General features: G+C 37.6%; 1 protein-coding gene across 1 annotated transcript in view; it reads right to left on the bottom strand.

The window, feature by feature from the left end:
* Positions 1-19,481, bottom strand: part of LOC149084090 (tyrosine-protein phosphatase Lar-like) — a 205,455-nt gene extending 185,974 nt beyond the window's left edge. Inside the window, exon 1 of the mRNA XM_089234444.1 lies at positions 19,002-19,481. The gene's annotated coding sequence lies outside the window, so the exon portion shown is untranslated. The remainder of the gene's footprint in view (positions 1-19,001) is intronic.
* Positions 19,482-21,176: the final 1,695 nt, after the last annotated feature.

Genomic DNA, 21,176 nt, shown 5'->3' with positions numbered 1-21,176 from the left:
CAGATCAGCTTCATTCGCCTTCAGGACTCGGCTGTTTGAGTCGAATCGTATTCTCCTTCGAGAGGCTACGCCTTCTAAGGAAATCGGTAATGTTGTACGTCTCAAGTGGGCTATAAACCTAACTGATGACCGACGCGTCGATGGAGGAAGGCGGGGTGTTTATAGCGGTGAACCAGACTGGAAAATGACGTATTCCATCTAGAAACGTTGTCAGTTGTCTTAACAAGGCCTGGTTTTCTAGAAACATCATTTTCCAGGCAGACAAAAGCTCCGGAATAACATCCAGTTGTCGATGATGAGATATGCAATTTCTCAAGCAGTGAACGGGACATAGAACCGGGTTCTGGTTCTATGTCCACTTTGTGAGTTACGGCGAATGGGGTTAACTTTGATTCTAAGCATCATATAAACAAAACAAGGACCGTTTTGGAATCACAACAAATAGGGCTTTTATAAAAAATGAAAATCTATATTTTCTTCCAAAATGACATTTTCAACGTAGTCGGATACCTTAATTCTAGAGGCATATGCAGGGAGAGACACAGAGGGGCGTTCTCTCTCTCCGCAAAGACAACCAAAAATCTAAAATATTTCCGAATATTTTTGTAAAATAATTAAAATATCGATTAAAAAACCACCTTTATGTGCTATCTTAACGAATTTCTATTTATTTAAAATGTTTTTCGAAGGTCAGTAACTCGAAAATCTCTGGAAGAAATTCCTTGTAATATTTTTAATTATGACATTCCTTTTTACATCCTACTCTTTTCTTCCAAACACTGTGTGCCCTCCTCCAAAGGTCAACCTTGCGTAGGCCCCTGGTAAATTCCAGAACTTCACGAAACTACTTCACGAAAATTATGACTGTGAAAATAATTACATTTGTCAAACACATTACTACGTCCGACATTTATTTTAAACACATCTGGATTCACTGTTGTTGCTGCGGCTCTTCCACAATTCGTTTTAGCAACCCAAGTATGTAGTCAAGTCTATATCTTATTGCCATATTGTTCATATATGTCGTACGTTCCTGGCCCCCCACACAACAGTGGGGCTGGACGATTATCTTTTTGCTTTTTCCACTATAAATTCACTACAGAGTGGCCCGTGAAAAATCTGGCCAAGAACTCACTAAAGATCGCAGCCTAGGGGTCTTGCTGCAGGAGTTGGGGGAAGGGCCCTTAAACTGGGATCTTTGTCGGGCCCCTAGGCCAGACTTCTCATGGGGGATACCACCTATAGCGAATCTATACCATAAAATAACAGATGATGATGGTGGGAATCGTCCCATGCCTCAGGGTCACTCCTTTTCCGCACATCAACTCCGGCCATAACGCTTTGCGACAACCTGCAAAGCCTCCTATGGATCAGTGTTTCTCAACCTGGGGTCCACGGTATCATTTTTTTTTTCATTCACTACCCTTGCAATGAATTACACATTTTGTGCTGTGAAATTTTAATTTGTTTAATTTTTGTGGTATGCTAATTATTTTTAATGAAAAAAAAACAATAAATTTTGTACTTTATGGGAGGGTGGTGTCGAAATTGACGTTCTGACGCTACATTGGATCCGCGGATCATTTATCTCTACTACAAGGGGTTCGCAGAGCATTCACCACAGGGGGTTCCGCGATAACAAAAAAGTTAGGAAACACTGGCCTAGATCAGTGGTTTTCAACATTTGGAAGCCCCGGCCTAGATAGACCTTGATAGTAATATGTGCATCTTCCTATCAACAGAGTTAGGTGGGAAATGAAGGCGCCATCTATAGGTAGTCGCCTCCAGGCTCCGTAGGTAAAGAACTTGTTTTCTATATTCTTCAACCAGATCGAATCCGTAGGCCCTTAAGGTTAAGACGACCATCTCATCTTACCACCACTACTACTTAACCGTACAATGCACCTCGTACACATTTCTCTACGGAATTTCTAACTTAAAAGTGTCCCAATTTCCCATTCGGCCCAATTAGAAGCCAACGGGAAGCCCTTCACAGGGTATAGCCGGAGCTATAAATCTTCATAAGACAACCGCTGGTAGGACTCGAATCTAGTATCAACAAATCTGATGACCCCATCAACCACTTGTGCGTTAAAAGCTCAACAACGGAGAGAAGAGCTTGCCCTGAAACATACCCTTACAGACCTCAAAAACCTGAATAATGAACGACGCCTGAGACAATATTGTTCCAAGAGACTTCGCCGATGATCGATACGAACAGCTCAGATCCGTATCAGTGACAAAGGAAGCAATTAATCAAGCTCGAAATTAAACCGTGGAAGGGTAATCAATGGATCCTAATAGGAAACCGTTACAGTAAAATTCCCCAATGAGAGAAGGGGAAAAATTATAAAAAAAAGGGAAAATCCCTGTAAGAGTGATCGATCACTGATTGTGTGACAGACTGACTCTGGTTATTAATCACAGTAAAAAAAAAAAAACAACCAATATATCTCTAATCAGATTTACATATGCCTTTTTTAAATAAATCGATTTTTTCTTCAATTCCATCACGTGAAGGAAAAAAAAAAAATCACTACAGCGCCCCCTGCCATTGTTCAAGTCATTAATAACAGGCTTTGGTTATTATCTTCGAATCATGTCGGTCAATATCACCCTATATAACAATGGTTACCATAGAGTTAAATAATAATTATCTATCAGACATCGACATTTTTGATTGCGATGATTCAGGCTCACTATATAATTACTCGAAATTTGATTTTGGGGGGGGGGGGGGAAGGGGAACCCATGATTTGTTAACACCCACTGGCCAGCTTGTTAAGTGCGGCAGAACAGCCCAGGTGCCGCGGTACCGCCGAAAAAAAATTTATCCGGGTCAGGTCTGTCAAAAATAATCGGGAGTGTGCATAGGCTCCACTAACAATGGTTGTTTGAAGTAACCCTCTTCATTGACTGATAAATATCTCTACTAAGAAACGTAGAGAAAAACCATGATAAACACACGAGAAGATGATTAAATCTCAATGTTCGGTACTTCGCAGCAATTAGCAACGGCCTTTTAACCCTCTACGCAGCACTGACGAGATATCTCGCTTCTTTAAAAGTGTCTTTTTTTCCAAGCATTGATAAGCCCATAATTTGTTTGATTTCTCAATGGAACAGCTTCCACACGCACACGCAAGCATTCTTTCCCCCCCCCCCCCAAAAATAAGCCGAAAGAAGATAAATACACATTAAATGTGCAAGAATTTTAAGATACAGGAATCTTATATAAAAGATGAGTAGGGCTCCCTAGAAAATTTTCCCTATACCTCCCTTAGTTTGCACGTAGGCTACTGAAAATCAGCAGAAATTCCACTTCATTAGAAACGATAGGCCTATGGCATTTTGAGAAGAGGGTTTAGTGATTTCTACTACGCCGCTGACAGGGTTAAAGAAACCCTGCGTTCGGACATATACATCGTCTGTATACAATAAGGTGTCGAACTCATGATTTTTAGAAAATTTTTTGGGATTATCGTTCGTTGCGTCATCTGTTGAAAACAGTGCGTTTATGGGGGTTTAACATCAAAAACGCACTCTCAACAGAGGCATACACAGTGAGGGGGCCACGGAGACCCATGCCTCCCCCCACACAAGACGGTTTTTTCAAATATCTTTATAAAATAATTAAAATATCGAAATCGAAAAAAAACTTTAATATGCTGTCTTTATCGAATTCTGTTAATTTAAAAGGCAATTTGAGGGTTAGTAACTGGAAGAAATTCGGTGTGTCACCTCAAAACTGGCGTGCCACCTCCAAAGGTTGATGTTGCGCCCCTTTCCCCCTCCCCACCCGACTCGGCACCATCACAAGAATGCCAAATGTGTGCTATTTCGGGTGCACCTTAAAATTTGACTTTAGTATTGTTTTCAATCTGAAGTCTGGTAAGTTTACCACTTTTCATTCAATCTTCTCATCCGACCCGTTTCAAAAATTTTAGATGTTTCTTAGTCCTACAATGTTTCAAAAAGCCGTTCCAGTGTTATACAAATGGCCGCCAAAAAATTTTAAAACGGGGGGGAGGGGGGGGGGAAATAACTTCAATCAAACACCAAATATCGTAGAAAATTATTGAGGGAAAAAATTGAAAAACTTGAGCCACGTGATCAAAATCAATGGTTCTCAACCATTCCCCTCCCCCACCCTCGTCGTAATGGGATATTTTAAGGGGAACCACGGGTGAAAATCAAATGAAAAAAGGGAGTCATGACAGATGGTTGGGTCCCCCCCCCCCCGCAACAGAGCGCTGTGGAAAAAAATAGTAATAATCTACACTATAATATAAAATCACAAACTCGAAAAGGGCCCGTTTGTAAGCAACGAAAATTAGTGACGATTTCATGTAACGGAAGTCGGTGACGTTTTTTGAGTGACGGAAATCAGATACGTTTTTGTGTTACGGAAGTCTGTTACGAATTCGGGTCAAGTTTTCATTTAGCTCTTGTATATATCGGGACCCATTTGACCCATCGGGACTAAGTTATGTGCATTTACAGAGAGGCTCCCATATTCTACAGGAGGGCCCCTAGGCTGGAATAATGGCGAGCCCCCAAACCAGCTTTTCATGAGCCCCCCCCCCCCCCACCTCTGCGGTTAATTTAGTATGAAAAATCAAAAAGTGATAAGAATCGTTTCGGCCCTTGTCAGCCCTGCCCTTGGGGGGGGGGGGGGTCATGCCGAGAGGTATGTAACATATATATTTATATTACCAGTGCTCCCACCACACAGGGTCGGGGTACCCAGGGGGATTGCACATATAAACTTCATGGGGAAGTTAGAAAGCTTCATTTCCAGGGGGCTCTTGATTAATCTCATTGTTTTCTTGCTGCTTTAACATTGAAAAATTTGGGATAGCGGAAGCCCAAGATATATCCGGTCTGGGGCCCCACTAAAAGTATGAGAATTGGTGTCCCGGGTAATTGGTTGGGGGCCCTGGATTTTATTCGTTGGTAAAACGAATACAAATGAAAATTTCTCATGGCACTCGCACCGGGGGATGACCGACAAAATTCCAAGTCGGGGCCCTCATGTTTATAGGTTTCATTTTGGGGACCCTGGATGAATCTCATTCTTTTCTGTTCTTGACATTGTAGAATTTGCAACAACGGAAGCCCGAGATAAATCTAGTCTGGGTCCCCCACTAAAAATCTGTGTATTGGGTCTCCGCTATTGGATGTGGGGCCCTCGATTTTATTCATTGTAAAATTGATAAAAACGGAAAATAGGGATGAATCTCATTGATTTTTTTTGTTGAACATTGTAAAATTTGCAACAGCAGAAGCCCGAGATAAAGCCAGTCTGGGGCTCCACTAAAAGTACGCGAATTGGTGTCCCGGGTAATTGGTTTGGGCCCTGGATTTTATTCGTTGGTAAAATGAATACAAATGAAAATATTTCATAGAACTCGCGGCGGGGATGACCGACAAACTTCCAAATCGGGCCCCCCCCCCATGTTAACAGATTTCATTTTGGGGGCCCTGGATGAATCTCATTCTTTTCTGTTGTTTATTAACATTGTAGAATTTGCAACAGTGGAAGCCCGAGATACAACCAATCTGGGGGCCCAGTGAAAATTTTTCTATCTAGATAGTTCTATCCAGAGCTGCCTCAGCGGAGACAAAAACTCAATGGACTCTGGCCCAGGGGCCTGGAGACCAGTTTCATTCATTAATCCTCCCCAACTATATATTTAGTAAAAAAAATTAATTTGATGAGTAGAAAGGGTCTCACTCGTGGATGAAACCCTACGTAAGACAGGGATCACGGGTAAAAAAAAAAACACTGATCTAGATGATTTCACATGTACTGAGCCGGAATTTCAAGCACATGCGGAGTACATTACATACATAATTTACTCGCCTTTCACAACACCAAACACTGAATAAATTTTCGCTGAACAGATAAAACAAATCTCAATATTTCACATCAAATTCTGTAATCGTTGCCATGAGTATGGAATAAATTCGTAATATATTCGGTGTGTTCCTAGATATTTATCACGCGGTAGGAATAAATCGCTCCCACGAAGAAGAAGAGAAAAAAAAAAGGAATTTAATTGGAAAACAAGAAATCGATGGCAACGGCCATTGATCTGGATCCGCCGCAGTTTTGCTCCGCTTACTCCGACGGGGAGAGAGAAAATGTGGCCGCCATATCTGGAACAGCTCCCCCCCCCCCACACACACACACACAAGCACTCTTTTCATTAAAAAAAATAGCGGTGTTGAAGATAAATACACATTAAATGTGCGCGTCTTTTTTTTTTTAGACATAGGAGAATCTACTGCTATTTGCTGAGCAAGGCTGAATTTCTATTTGTATTGATATTATCGCTGAATCAGCTGGAATAGTTGAGTGGGGGAAAGGCAGTGATTCATTCCACCATGGTACCGAAATGGGTGAGAAAAGTATCATTCTACGTCACGTTTTCAACACACAACTATCGCGTGAGTTGGGATCCATAATAAGACCTTGTCGATTGTCCACCTGACCTTTGCAAGGACATTAACCAGGAATGTCTTTTGAATTTCGATTAGAACAAATAGACAATACTAGAGGATTTTCATTCTATCCCACTACAGGAGCAATGTAGAGACCTTTGGGGCCATTCAAGTATTACGTAAGCAGATTTTCAGTCATTTTTTACCCCGCCCCCTTTGTCAGCAAAACTGCCCCCCCCCCCCACCTCATCAGCAAAATTTCGTCAGCAGCTTAGAATATTTCAAATCTTCAAAAAGGGGTGGTTGATGACGTAAGCAACCTTCAAACCCACCCTCCCCAAGTCATCAAAAGTCAGCAAATCCGCAACTCCACCCACCCACCCGCCCTCGATGCTGACGTAATACTTGAATGACCACCCCTTTGACAAAATGTCCGTAAATAAAATTTTCCCGTTTTTCGAAAAAATGGATACACAAATGGGACGGACAAATCTATGTCCCGAAATGCCCAACGGTATGTCAAGATTTCCTACTCTCATCCCGAAGACCCGTGTTCGAATCCGGAAATGTCAACACAAATTTTATGCGCCTCGTCCGTGACATTACACAGTAATAAAACTCGTTTCCAATCCATCGGTGATGATGCAAGTGTTCCAACACGCGGGTTAGATTCCACAGAAACGCTTTCTTTGGCAGCCATGATGCAAGAGTTTAGTCAACGTATTTTTCATCCATTTTCACGGTCCTGATGCTTTCTTGCCGCTGTGATAGCCAAGTGGTCATAGTGAGGGACTCACATCGCGAGGACCCGGGTTCCAATCCCACCGTCGCCACAGTGGTGGCCGGTTTAAGTTGGTTCGCTAACGGTTCGGAGGGAATGTAATCCGATCTCCCCGATAAAAAAAAAATCTCGCCACGGAGGCCTACAACGGTACAAACATTCAATCATTACGTTTCACTCGTAGTTTGAAAAATTTATGGCAGCACTATAACCACTTTACGATCAAAGGACGTAATATGGCGTCCAAACGCCAACGGCTGTTTGTTCCGGTTTTTTCCTCCGCTAATCAAAAATTCAATGAAATGAAATAATTTTCATTAAAAAAAATTGAAATGGTAGCGAGGAGGGTACGCTTTCGTGCTTTTATAGTGAAATCCCGGCTTAAGGCCACGATTACACTATAAAAGTCTGATAAAAGATCTTTTACAGAACTTATGAAAAAAACAACCAATAAGCCTATAAGCCTATATGCAAGAGGGCCTGGGTTCGAGTCCCGACGGAGAAGTGATGACTTTTCTTTCCGAGTTCACCTCAGCATAATATCCGGAAAATAACTGTTTCCTTGATATCTTGGGCTGAGAAAAAAGCCATCTATCTCTCTCAAACCGTCCCGACCGGAGGTCATTTCCTGAAGTTAAGAGAGGCTACTAATGTCTCTACTTCAGCGCCTCACGCCACAGTGCGTGAAATAAGGAACGCAGGGTCATGTCTTCAGTGGTGTAGATGGTAGCATGCTTGCCTGATATGCAAGAGGGCCTAGGTTCGAGTCCCGGCAGAGACATGAGGAGTTTTCTTTCCGAGTTCACCTCAGCATAATATCCGGAAAATAACTGTCTCCTTAATAAGCCTATTGTTTATATTTGCTCGAATATAATGGATACTGTTATTTGTTGCAATTTTTAAGTTTTATAAAAGAAATTTTTTAAAACTTTTAAAGTGTAATCCTGGCCTAAGGTATCTACTCTATATCAAAATGAACTAAATATCAAAATATGTCTAAAAGCCTAAATCTGTCTGAAAGTGGCATTTGATTTTTGTTTTGTGTTGGACATTTTGTGAAGGTGGCAGTTTTAAGCTGAAGATTCGTATAATAAATATCAGTCACACATGACTCTGTTGAATATTAAAAAACTACAGTAAATTTTCACAATTTGTATTACAAATACAGTGAAGCAACAATACTCAAGAAACCTCCGAATGAAATCCTTATGTATCAATAAAATATATTATTATCAATAAGATATTTTAACACTATGGGAAGTTCACAGGGACAAAAGAGCAACATCGTTTAATATGCAGTTATTGTTATATAGGAGTTTTACTGTATAATTTTCACTTTCTCTCATGTTACATTGTTATAAGGTGGAGATCTTAGAGAAATTTTAGAAGCAAAAGTTCCAGATGTAATGTGCCAGGTCTCCATGGCAACTACGAAATTGATATTGAGCTTAAAATTTTGTATGTGTAATTACTAGCTCAGGTTCACAAGAAGATTCAGGCACGGCTACAGCCTGGGGATCAAGTATGATTTTTTTACACTATTACAACTAAAAAAATTAATTGGCTGAATATACTAAGTGGATTCACATGAAAAAGCCTGCAAGAAAAGCAGATCTGTTAAGAATATGAGACTACTGTATATTAACTAGGCTATAAATATTAGTGAACAAACTGTATTCCAGATTTGTCACTCTGTGCATCTGCATATGTTAGGCCTACAAATTTCTGAATGCAACCATGTAGGCTTATGTGTAGGTAAAATCTGAAACCATATCAATAAATGCAACAACAGGAGACCATGTAGTAGGCCTATGTATTACTATGCATATTCAATACCCAATAATGGAGTAAAGGTCAGATCACTGAAAATAAAAACTCACCAGGTAAAAAGAAAATGTGTTTTCTACAACTATTTTCGCTAGTATAGGCAAACAATTTGAGTGAATAAAGTATAGCGGATTTTATTGAAACCTCTTTGTCAACAAATATTGGAAAAGACAAAACCATTCTCTCAAACAGACTTGAGGCTGCGAATGAGCAGGTGTCACCTAAAAGATCTATGACCAAAGCCCAATATAAATATGTATAACCTAAAAAATCGGACCTACACAATTTTTGGAAAGATAAATTTCATTGAGTGAATGAAATATATATTCAGAACTGAGAATATCATTCCTCATCTTTTTTTTTTTTATATATATATTACTTTTCAAATATTACTTTTCAATATAAAAATTCCCATTGGAAATACACACAAAAGTAATGTTTAAAGCGACTTATATATATATGTTATACAAAGCATAAATACACTTAAATATGAAATAATTTTCTACTCTCTACAGAATTATTTTGGACAATATATATGTTCCCCCCCCCCCAATAAAATATGCAATTTGAATAAAGCATATATAGCATAAACGCTGAGGGGGGAGGAACTATGGAACTATTTAATATCCTTCAATTCAAGATGATTCCTGACCTAACAAAATCTTTTCAACTGCTTATACATGTGCATGGATATAAACCATCTGCTGTACTCTTTTCATAACAGATGGGTGTTTAGAAAGTTCTTTTATGTTATATATGTAACGTTGATTTCTGTTATTATTAAATTATCAAGATAATCACTGTGTGATACTTAAATTAATACTCTTATTGCACATAACATTAGAATATCCAGCAATCAAAATACTAAATTGTAGGACTAAAATGTCCTTTGATTTGACAGTGCCGGCTTGTATATAATGCTTAAGAAGCTCCTATAACTTATTTTCAGAGTGAAAAGTGAGAATGACCAAGTTTTACTAGGATATGGTAGGCCTATATATATACCAGCATTTATATAATGTGATGGTTTTCCCAATTGAAGCTGTATATAAACGTGCAAAGCAATGCTTTGGATATCAAGTCCTGCCAGCTCTGCTTTGATTGAAAATACTCTTAAAAACTCAGGATCTATACAACCTGGCCGAAGATATTTTTGGATGAGAGCAAACGAATTTAATTAGTGTATCAATAGAAACTGCGGGAGAATTTTCAATATGAAATACAATTTTGCGCAGATAAGAAAATTTAAAATATAAAAATACATATTTTGTGATCAGTAATTATAATTGAAAATATATAAAACACTTTAATCAACACTAAAGTAAGTGTTTTGTTATTCAACATATTTATGAGGTTAACAAAAACTATCTGAAAACATTGGCAGTAAGTTTTTGACAGTTTTAATACTGAGTTGGTTTCTAGGGTCAAAAAACTAACCCTGATGCCTTATCACAAATATTGTGAATAAACATCTCTCTTAGCAAATTGAACACAGGTGATGAGTAGGCCTAGTTCAGATAAGTAAACTATAAAATTGTATTTTATATGTTCCACACTCTTTTTTATGTTGACAACTTCGAAATTGCAAATTATAATTAATATTTTGTTTTAATTATTGTAATGAATCAGTGTTTAAAAATAAAACTTATTATACAGAATAGTAAGTTTTTCATCATGTTATATAGGGGCCATTAAAGTATTACGTAAGCAGATTTTCAGCTATTTTTCACCCCCTTCCCCCCCCCCCCCGTCAGCAAAACACTGATCCCCCCTCCCTCTGTCAGCAAAACTTCGTCAGCAGCTTAGAATATTTCATATCTTCAAAAAGGGGTGGTTGATGACGTAAGCAACCTTCAAACCCTCCCCTCCTTGTCATCAAAAGTCAGCAAATCCGAAACCCCCTCCCCCTCGATGATGATGTAATACTTGAATGACCCCATACCTATTGTGTTCAAAACATTATCCAAATGCATTCACTTAGGTTTCTGATGGTTTAAACCAGTTTTTGATGCTTGTCATTTCAAAAACCCAACCCTTAACAGCCCTAATAAGTTTCAAAGCTTTCACAAAAGTACAAAGTTTTAAGCAAATGAAAAAAAAAATCACTTTATGAAATACATTCAGTATTTTAGAATATAGTTGCATGGAGCAGAAAGTTGACTGTATCGACAGCAAAATGCTAAAATTTTTTAGACAACTCATATTTATCAAGTTCAGTTATTAATCATAACGATTTTGAATGTCAATGAGCTAAAAAAAATAATAATAAATAAATAACTCATCATTAGTGTGCAATCAAAAATAACAGGAAAAGAGAAATCCTACAAGTTTAGGAATGACATAATTCCTGAGATGAAATCAATGTGAATAGTCGCTTGTTTGTGCTAAACTAGCAAGTATGACATTCTCCACCTGAATCAAACGGAAATGAACTGATAATTAAGCCAATTTTATTCATTCTGAATTTCTCAAGTGCAGTATCAAATCTGTCTTCTTTACTTCCGAAAATGGAAGCCAGATGGCAGCATGAACACAAAACAGCAACTCCACAACATAAATACGTTAGGGTCATACATACACTCAGAACACACATGCTCCAGCATGTGCTGATTCGTTACAAATTCAGGGATGTGGAGGAGGTGCACATTCAGTTAAGAAGCTGTAGTAGTATCAAATCTGTGAGGCAGTCATGAGTCATTGTTTTCCTAATTATGATCAATCGTTAAATTCACAGCATTGAAACCAGAACTCGCTTTGAAAGGAATCAATATGACTGTACCCACAGCAATAAATTTGGTAAAAAAAATTTACCAAATGACTTTACATAACACACAATTAACTATTATTATTCAATTATATTAAATTGAAAAACAAAACCAAAATTACAAAACAAAATGAAAAACATGTTTTTTTTGTAACCACAATCACAATGAGAAAGTGATTTTGACTGAAAGGCTTCAAATATTCTTGAACTAGTCTTGAACAACAGCACTGAAATAGGTATCAGCTGCCAATAAAATACAATAAACACACGCACATATAAAATAAAAGAGCCTGTCACAGAGCATACAGACGAAAACAAGGATTCATCCTTGGGCTAGTAGCCAGCAACCCAAAAGAAACGTTCCCAAATGCTCACAATGCATTCTCCTTGAATTAAAATTCTTTAAACATTGACCTTGACTGCACCTCTAACATTTTTAGAAAGTGGCTGGGAGGGGGGGGGCTGTTTATGTTCCCAAAATAACACAAAACAAGCATTACATGTGCACCGTGTTTGACCTAAAGACATTCAGTGCACTGGACATTGACAGAAAACAGAAGATGCAATTGACACGATCCATAATTATCAGCAAAACAATTTTTAAAAAGTTACACGCATGCTGAAAGAGTGAATACACAAAAACATCCCTGTTATTAACGAGTTGAAATAGACTGCTTTGAGCAGGTTTCTCACTCATACATGTCCATGAGTGATATTCATAAGAGGATAACAGAAAAAGGCATAACCTATAAACTCAAAAATAATGGGGTTTACTGATCTAGTTCACCATATGCCACAATTCATCATGTTATAATATTGTACTGAATACCAGGACCGGATGAAGTCCTGGGTGTCTCATCACCATTGTGGCCGCCGAAGAAATTTTTTTTTTTAATCAGCACCTAAAATTTCTCAACTTTGACAGCTTAATGATGCTCGAGCCCCACCGTCGCCACAGTGGTGGTCGGCTGAAGTTGGTTTTCTGTGGTTCCCAACTTCGAGGTGCAAATGCGAGCCGATCTCCCTGTTAAAAAGTCTCGCCACAGAGAGCAACAGTCCTACAAACAGTACAAATATTCAGTCACTACACTCACTTCACTTCTGAGATATAGATGGCAGCACTGAAAAATCATACACAACACTAGATACGCACTCAGACTGTTAGGTACACCCACACTTACACTTCCGGCACAACTCACTAGGTAGTAAATTGCCTATGGCGATAGACCTGAGTTGTGCTTGGTTTGAAAGAAAAAAGAAAGAAAGAAAGCTTAATAATGCAGTACTGTTTTGATGATAACTCATGGTGGTTCAATTACCAAACTGCTTATTACATCTCAGTGAGGTAAGCATATGAAATTTATTTGATTGTGTTTGCCTCTCAAAAAATTATACTGATACCTAAATTTTTGCTAGAGTTGGCTTACACCAGCGGTTCTCAACCAGTGCTCCGTGCACACTCCCCAGGAGCTCCATGGCCGCTCCAGGAAAATTTAAAAAAAGTAAATTTGAAGAAAAAGTAATTATAAATATTTTTAAATAACAAAAATAAATCAGTAACTTTGATGAATAAATAAAAAATAGGTCATTGCAGCTCCGTCATGGAAATTATATACCAGAAAGGGCTCAGCTAGTCAAAAGAGGTTGAGAACCGCTGGCTTATACTTTGAAAACTGCATCCAATGTTAGCAGAGGTATGCTATAAAAAAATTTCTTTCTATAAAAAGTTTAGACACCTATATAAAAATGGGAATGACAATTTGCGTGAATTATAGACAGGCAAGGAGGACAGGCAAGAGCCTGTCCTCCCCCACACAATGTGACACACACATCATTTCCACTGCACACTGCATTGAATCTTGGGACATTTAAAAGCCAGAGGTGAAGCAACATTTTCTTTGTACTGGCGCTTTTGCTCATACAGACTAGTCTCCCAAGCATATTTGTCCTATATTGCCCTCTCCCATCATACAAATAGGCTATCCCATATTTGCTCATGGCTGCTATTGCTTTTGATCTAATTAATCAACCATCATGGTAGAGTATTGACCACTTCGAGATACACTTATACAGACAATCCATCCAAAACAAAGCATGAAAGACTGGATACCAAGCAGAGATGAAGATAAATAAAATTCACATTCCTCAGCGGGGAAATGAACCACAAAACTCTTTTCACAGTCAGAGTGAGTGCTTTACCATTGACTACATAAGAGGACTGATATTTTTTTCGCTTAGGGCAAGGATTGGGTTTTTGATATGACAAGCGTCAAAAAGTGGTTTAAAACATCCAAAGATTGTTAAAAACCTAAACAAAACACTTTTCGGCTTTCGGATAATATTTTGAACATAATAGGCACATAACATGATGAGAAACCTATTTTTTTGTATATTAAGTTTTATTTTTTAAACACCAATTCACATTACAACAATTGAAACAAAATATTAATTATAATTCGCAATTTTGAATTTTTTGGCATACAAAAAGTGTATGAGAACAGATAATATATATTTATGGACCATTTTATCCAAACTACTGATTACCAGTGTTCAAGTTACCAAGAGAAATAGTACTGTTTATTCAAAATATGTGTGGTAGGAAATCAGGATTAGGTTTTTGACTTCAGAAACTCTGTGTTGAAACAGTCAAAAACTTATTGATAGATACATCTATCAATTTAAAAAAGTCTATTTGACAATATCGAAGTTTTGACTGTTTTAATGCCGAGTTAGTTTCCGAGGTCAAAAACCTAACTTTGATTTCCTATCACACCTAATTTGAATAAACAGCACTGTATTAAATAACACAAAAAACTTACTTTTATACACATTAAAGTGTTTCATATTTTGAATTACTGTATAATTATTGAGAATAAAACATATTTTGATGTTTTAAATTTTCCGATTTACCCAAAATTTTATTTCATATCAAAAGTTCTTGTGCAGCATCTCTTAATACACTAATTAAACTCATTTATTCTTACCTAAAAATTTCTTAGCTTAGGTTATTATAAATCTGGTGGTAAAGAGTATTATTATTACTTATTTCAACCAAACAGACAACACCCAGAGCATCGTTTTGCACGTTTAGATACAGCTTTAATTGGACATATTATAAAATGCTAGTAAATATAATGTAGGCTATCATTGTCAAACTTAGTCATTCTCATTTTTACACTAACAATGAGTTATAGAAGTTTCTTAAGCGTCATATACAAGCCAGCACTGCCAAATAAAAGGACATTTTAGGCCTACAATTTAGTATTTTGATTGCTAGGTTATAATGTATGTATATTCTAAAGTTATGCACAACATCGTTTTAAGTATATGTCTATCTCTCTCTTTCAGCGATTATCTAGATCATAGTTTCCCAACCTTTTTCGTCCCATCGCCCCCTTCTTCAGAATTTTTTTTTCTCCCAGCACCCCTCAACGCAATCTAACCCATAGGATCCTATGTTATACTCGTAGCTTCTACCGCCCCCCTGGAACTTTCTATCGCCCCCAAGGGGGTGTTAACGCCCACATTGGGAATCACTGATCTAGATAATTTAATGGTAACAGAAAATAACATTACACTTTTGGCGTAAAAGAACATTTTAAACGTCTATCTGTTATGAAAAGAGTACAGCAGATGGTTTATATCCATACACATACATACAAGCTATTGAAAACATTTTGGAGGGTTGAGGATCATCTTGAATTGAAGAATAGTTAGTTACATTTCCATACTTTTTTTTCCCTTCAGCTACTATGCTATGCTTTATATTCATATTGTATATTTTATAAGAAAAACATATATATTGTTAAAATAATTCTGTACAGTAGAAAATTATACTACAATCATATTAAATATTTATTCTTTGTATATAACATAGTCACTAACAACATTATATGCAATTAACATGTGTATTTCCAATGGGAATTATCATATTGAAAAGTATTATTTGAGGGTTTTTACATTTCCATGGTTTAAACCGTCAAAAACCGGCATGCATCAAAAACCTGCCAACCTTGCTTATATGAGCATATATGATTGCTAAATGGGACAGTGTATGGTCAGCCTCCTAGCTACGCTAATAGCTCTTGACGACATTAGCCCCCCAGATAGTGACATAAAAGCCAATTATCCAGCTATAAATTGTGAGTAAATCGCAATAGCTAATAAGCAGTCGTCATTAAAAGAAAAGATGCCATTGAATCAACATTGTTCGAGGATTTAAGATTTTCATCATTTAAACCTAGGCTGTATCAAATATCATATGGGGGTAAATAAAATCAAAACGCAACAATATGTTATTGCACTAATAGGTGCACAGGAAATGATTGAATAATTTATGGTTGTTGTATAATATTTCTATATTATTGTTGCCTAATAATGAAGAAAACGCTTGAATTTATTCATCTAAATACAGTTTTCAATATAATTAGAACTGAAGGCTTGCAACCCATGATTCAGCAATGGTAAGAAACTAGGCTTTATGGTCAGTAGAGGCAAAGGATTGGAGTCTATAAGAGAAATCACTGAACATTGGTGTAGAGGCATGCAATGGTTAAAGCCTACCTACTTCTACGTGAGCACTGACTATCTCCTCCATTGAATAAATTAATAACAGCAAGCCCATAGACAAACGGCATCTTATAGTAATTTACAATTGCATGTTATTGCTAAAACTACATAACTAAATGCATTTCTAAAGTGAATTCAGAGAAATTGTATAATGTGTTTAATTAGTTAGCATTTTCATAAAATATTCTTTCTTTCAAGGAGAAATAAAGTAGACTATATGAAATAACTGCAGATAACTAGGCCTAAATTTCATCACCCAGAATTGAGAATCGATACAAATAGTAAAAATGTTTTCAACAATTCTTCTGTCAATAACGAAATTTCCAACAATGATTTTTTTTTTCGAAAATGCTCTACTGCAAGTGGCTATACCCATCATATTTTGCATTTTCCTCAAAGGCACCGTTGAAAATTACCTTTGTTACATAGAACATTTTTTGAAAATGGTTGTTTATTCTGGATCGTCTACAATTTAACGTAGAAGTAACAATGCTTCAAACGATGTTTCTATGAAAAATACCCATATACGATGTAGGCTACAGCATTTCTGATATCTCCAATCAAAAATATTGAAACGACACTCAATTTTGATAACCCAAGAAACAATTCTCAAAAATAAAAAGGCTTTCCTTTCTAGAAGCAAAAATGGCTTTCCAAACATATTGTTATAGAAATTATCATACTATTCGGGGCTGGACCAATTGCAAAAAAAATATATGCACCAGAACAATTTTTTAGACGCCAAAAGAATTTTCACCCGAAAAATAAAGATCCAAAATGATGCTTCTTTTGACTTTTAAGGGCATAGTGACCCTCTTTCATGTTGACAAATATGCTACTATAGATTCTGTAGGTTTTATATAACATAAAAAGGTACTCTTTTATATTTGCATGCCAACTGTAATTTCAAACAGGCTAAATGCAATGCACGAAGTTTCTGAAAGCGTCAACAGACCAATGTTAAAACAACAGGCAATTTCAACACAATGGGGGAATTCTTACATAGGTATCTGTATTGTATTCAATAATAGCATGTGTAACTATAATTTACAACACAACCGCAACCTCAACATTTTCCACAGTGTTTTGAAACCAAAAATGCCTCCAAAAACTAGAATTGTTAAAGAAAAATGCTATGCATCATATAATTATACTTTCCATGCAATACCATTATATTGTTGGTAGTTTATCGTGTAAGGTCGACAACCGATTCAAAAAGTCAACACAGAAAAAAAATTGCTTAAGAGAAAAATTCAACAATTGTGATAAGGATTTCATAGTCAGTAGACATACTCAATATTAATCAAAAGGATTCGTAACCATCAAAAATCAAACAATATCTCCACAGAAACAGAAGCCCCACACAGAAGCAATAGTTCCTTTGTTACATCCTGTTGTCAATATGTAAAAATTCACAACAATGATTCAAGGAAAAAAAAGACTGCCTAATTTGGATAGCATACAGAGTAATCTCATTGTAAAGAGACACATTCACTGTTGCAGAACATTTCCAACAGTCTCTATAATTGTTTCACAGTTAAAGGAGCTATATTTGACCGATTTGTGATATATAACATCAAAAAATATCTAAACAGAAACATCAGGAAAATATCTCACATTCTTGTATTTTCTTTGTTGCATGGTATTGTGGATTAATGAAATTCCCAACAATGATTTAAGAAAACAAAAGACATTCATACAGTGTAAAAGCAACCTCATTGTTGAGAGAAATATTCACTGTTGCAGGATATTTCGAAGAGTCTCTATAATTGTTCGATTCAGGTGCTTTCTAAAAAACACGACTATTTGTTTTCTAAAGTCATTATTGCAGATTTTACTTATGGACGATACCTTGTATCAAAGAAAATGTAACAATGCAAGACATTTTTTCTGATGTATTTGTAGAGATATTGTTCGATTTTAATGATTCTCCATTGCTACGAATCATTTTGATTGATGAATTCCAGCATGTTGAAATTTCTATCATAGTTGTTGAATGATAGAATTCACTAGGTATTTCCTGATCCAAATTTCACAAATAGAAAAATTAACAACAATTGAAATGATTCAACAATAAAAACATCAAAACATGTGAGGCATGTCTCTGGAGATATTGGTTTCATTTTTGATGATCCCATATACATTGTTGGGAATCGTTTTGATTGTTCAATTCCAGATGGTTTCCAACCCTAGAAATATTCACCTAACTCTCAACAACAGTTGCTGTCCAACAATGCTTTGCAGCAATGAATGTCTCTCAACTAAATTCATATCACAGTTATTGAATGATACAATTAATAACTAACCCAAAAACCAACACTGAGATATTCCCTAATCCAAATTTAACTTTTTGAAATATCAACAGCAACGGAAACGATTCTCCAACGATGACAAAAAAATTCAGAAAATACCACAAAATATTCTAAATTATTCTATTTTTGGAGAAAGAATTATTTTAAACACACATAAACAATAATGACTGGTCATAATCACGTACATTGTTGTAGAAATCGAGATTTCCAGCTTAAACGGTAACAGATGCCGGAAATGCATTGTTGCAGTTAAAAAAATCAGCTGTTAATAAAGAAGAAAGAAAGAAAAAAAACTACTCACGAGGCTGGTTATTGACAAGTTGCAGCTTAAGCCTAAATCCAGTCTTTGCCCATCCCTTTTCTTACACACATTACATTAAAAAAAAAAAGAAAGAATAATAATAATAAAGAATCACAAACACACACACTGAGTGAGAGAGAGAGAGAGAGTAGGTTCAATGCCTCTCTTCTCTTCTCTCTGGAAACGTCCCCAAAAAGAAAACCATTTGCGATCAAATCCGGGTCTTCTTTAATCCACTTACGATTATAATCGCAATCACCGTTCACGGGTTCGATCCCCTGATCTCGGTATAAAATCCATATCTATCTCTCTCTCTTGTAATGTTAATTAATATAACTGATTTTCTTCTATGATATTGAAAAAACACAGTGCGGATATTGTTTCCTTCTCTCTGTCTCTCCCGGTTTGGAGAGATAAAAAAAGCGAGAGAGATGATCTCCTTTTTGTATGGGTTTGCAGTGTGCATGTGATGGAGGAAGAGGAGGAGGAGGAAGAAAAAGACGCCAGACGCGCTCGATTTTGGCGGTGTTTGGCGACGTGGGTTGCTGTTTTTGGTGGTTTTTTTGTGGGGGATTTATGTTGGCTGGTTATTGGATGTGTTAGAGCAGCGGTTCTCAACCGGTGCTCCGTGTGCACCTCCCAGGGGTTGTGCGGCGACAATAAAATGAATAAGTAAATTTGATAGATAAGTAAATAAGAGAGGCCTACAAGGTTCTGCCATAAAATATCCAGCCTGGCGCAAGGGACAGAGCGGGGGGTCATGTTTGGTGTTATGCCATAAAATATATGTACAAAAAAGGGCTCCTCGAGTCAAACAGGGCTCCGCTATAGAAATTATATACTGAAAAGGGCACCGCGAGTCAAAAAATGTTGAGAACCGCTGTGTTAGAGAAATTTTTGCATGTTCTTAGCTGGAATCCAGGGCAGAGATACTGGGCATGCCCCCCATATCCTGAAGAAGGGCCCTTAGGCTAGGATCTTTTGCGGGACACCCCGATCAGACTTTCACGGGCCCATTTATGATTGATTTATAGCGTGAAAAAACGAAAAATAAATAAAAATCGTCCCGGGCCCCAGGGCTGGAACCTTGCCAGCCCACTCCTTGTGGGGGGGTCATGATATGGGGTGGAGGGGCATGGGGGTATTGTCCCCACAGTGTCAAAGGTGGAGTCTATTGATCTAATGTATAAGCGTATATATGGATGGGGAATCCCTCCCAGCAATCATCATGGCCCCCAGACTCTCACGTCTATCTCGCCTATGCTGGAATCTCAAGGCCTCAGGATATGAAAGCTTGGCCCCCCCTCCCCCGAGGAAGGGGGGAGCTGACAGGGCTGCAGTTCTGTGGTAAGGGGTGATTATTTTTTTCCACGCTATACATCCATGATAGATCCGCCACAGAGGCGGATTTAATCTCGCCGTCATCTGAAGGGGGCCCGAAAAAACCCTAACTTTACACATTTTTGGTCAATTTAAGTGGCCCACTATTTTCTTCTGCGCCCGGAACCTCGACCGACTGGGGCCTGTGAAATGTTCGACCTGGTGAGGGTGGTTGCGTTTTTTTCATGGGTGAACGGTGCACGTCCCACAACTTTCCATTGCCCCAACATTGGCTTCCTCTTTTATTTCAGGCACTGCACAAATGCCCCTCCCCTTCTATGTACGCAGAGGTCCATCTAGCCGTAGTTCGGGTTCATTATCCGGACCCTTCACAAAATACAAATTAATGCAATCATAAATTTGGCATTTCATTTCTTTTGTGATTTATAAACAGGACCACAACTAGATGCTTGGTCACCCGGGGCAAGAGCGCATTTTGACGCCCCCTTGTAATGTTCAAGGAGAGGTTTCAGAATGAAATTTGCGCCCCCTCAGGTCCAGCGCCTGGGGCACGAGACCCACTTGCTGCCCCCCTAGTTCCGGTTTTGTTGATAAAGTATATTATTTTGCTTCCCACAAAATAATTATTTTTCACAAAATTCATGACCTTTTTCACAAAAAAAAGGAAAATTTTCACAAAAATAGGATCCTGCAAAAAAAAGAGGACAGACCCCTGTGGTACGCCTCACTCTCAAATACTTTTGGGTATCAAAAATAATATCTGCCCAAACTAATTAGCAACCCTCATAATGAACCTCCATGGACCTTGCCTAGAGAAGACTTTGTTCCGCCAAA

This window comes from Pholcus phalangioides, unplaced genomic scaffold (assembly GCF_987345545.1).
Source record: "Pholcus phalangioides strain wild (caught in Gottingen) unplaced genomic scaffold, Ppha-v1.0 ptg000008l_1, whole genome shotgun sequence".
Taxonomy (NCBI): domain Eukaryota; kingdom Metazoa; phylum Arthropoda; class Arachnida; order Araneae; family Pholcidae; genus Pholcus; species Pholcus phalangioides.
The sequence above is the reverse complement of the archived record's forward strand: the minus strand, read 5'-3'. Positions and strand labels throughout refer to the sequence as shown.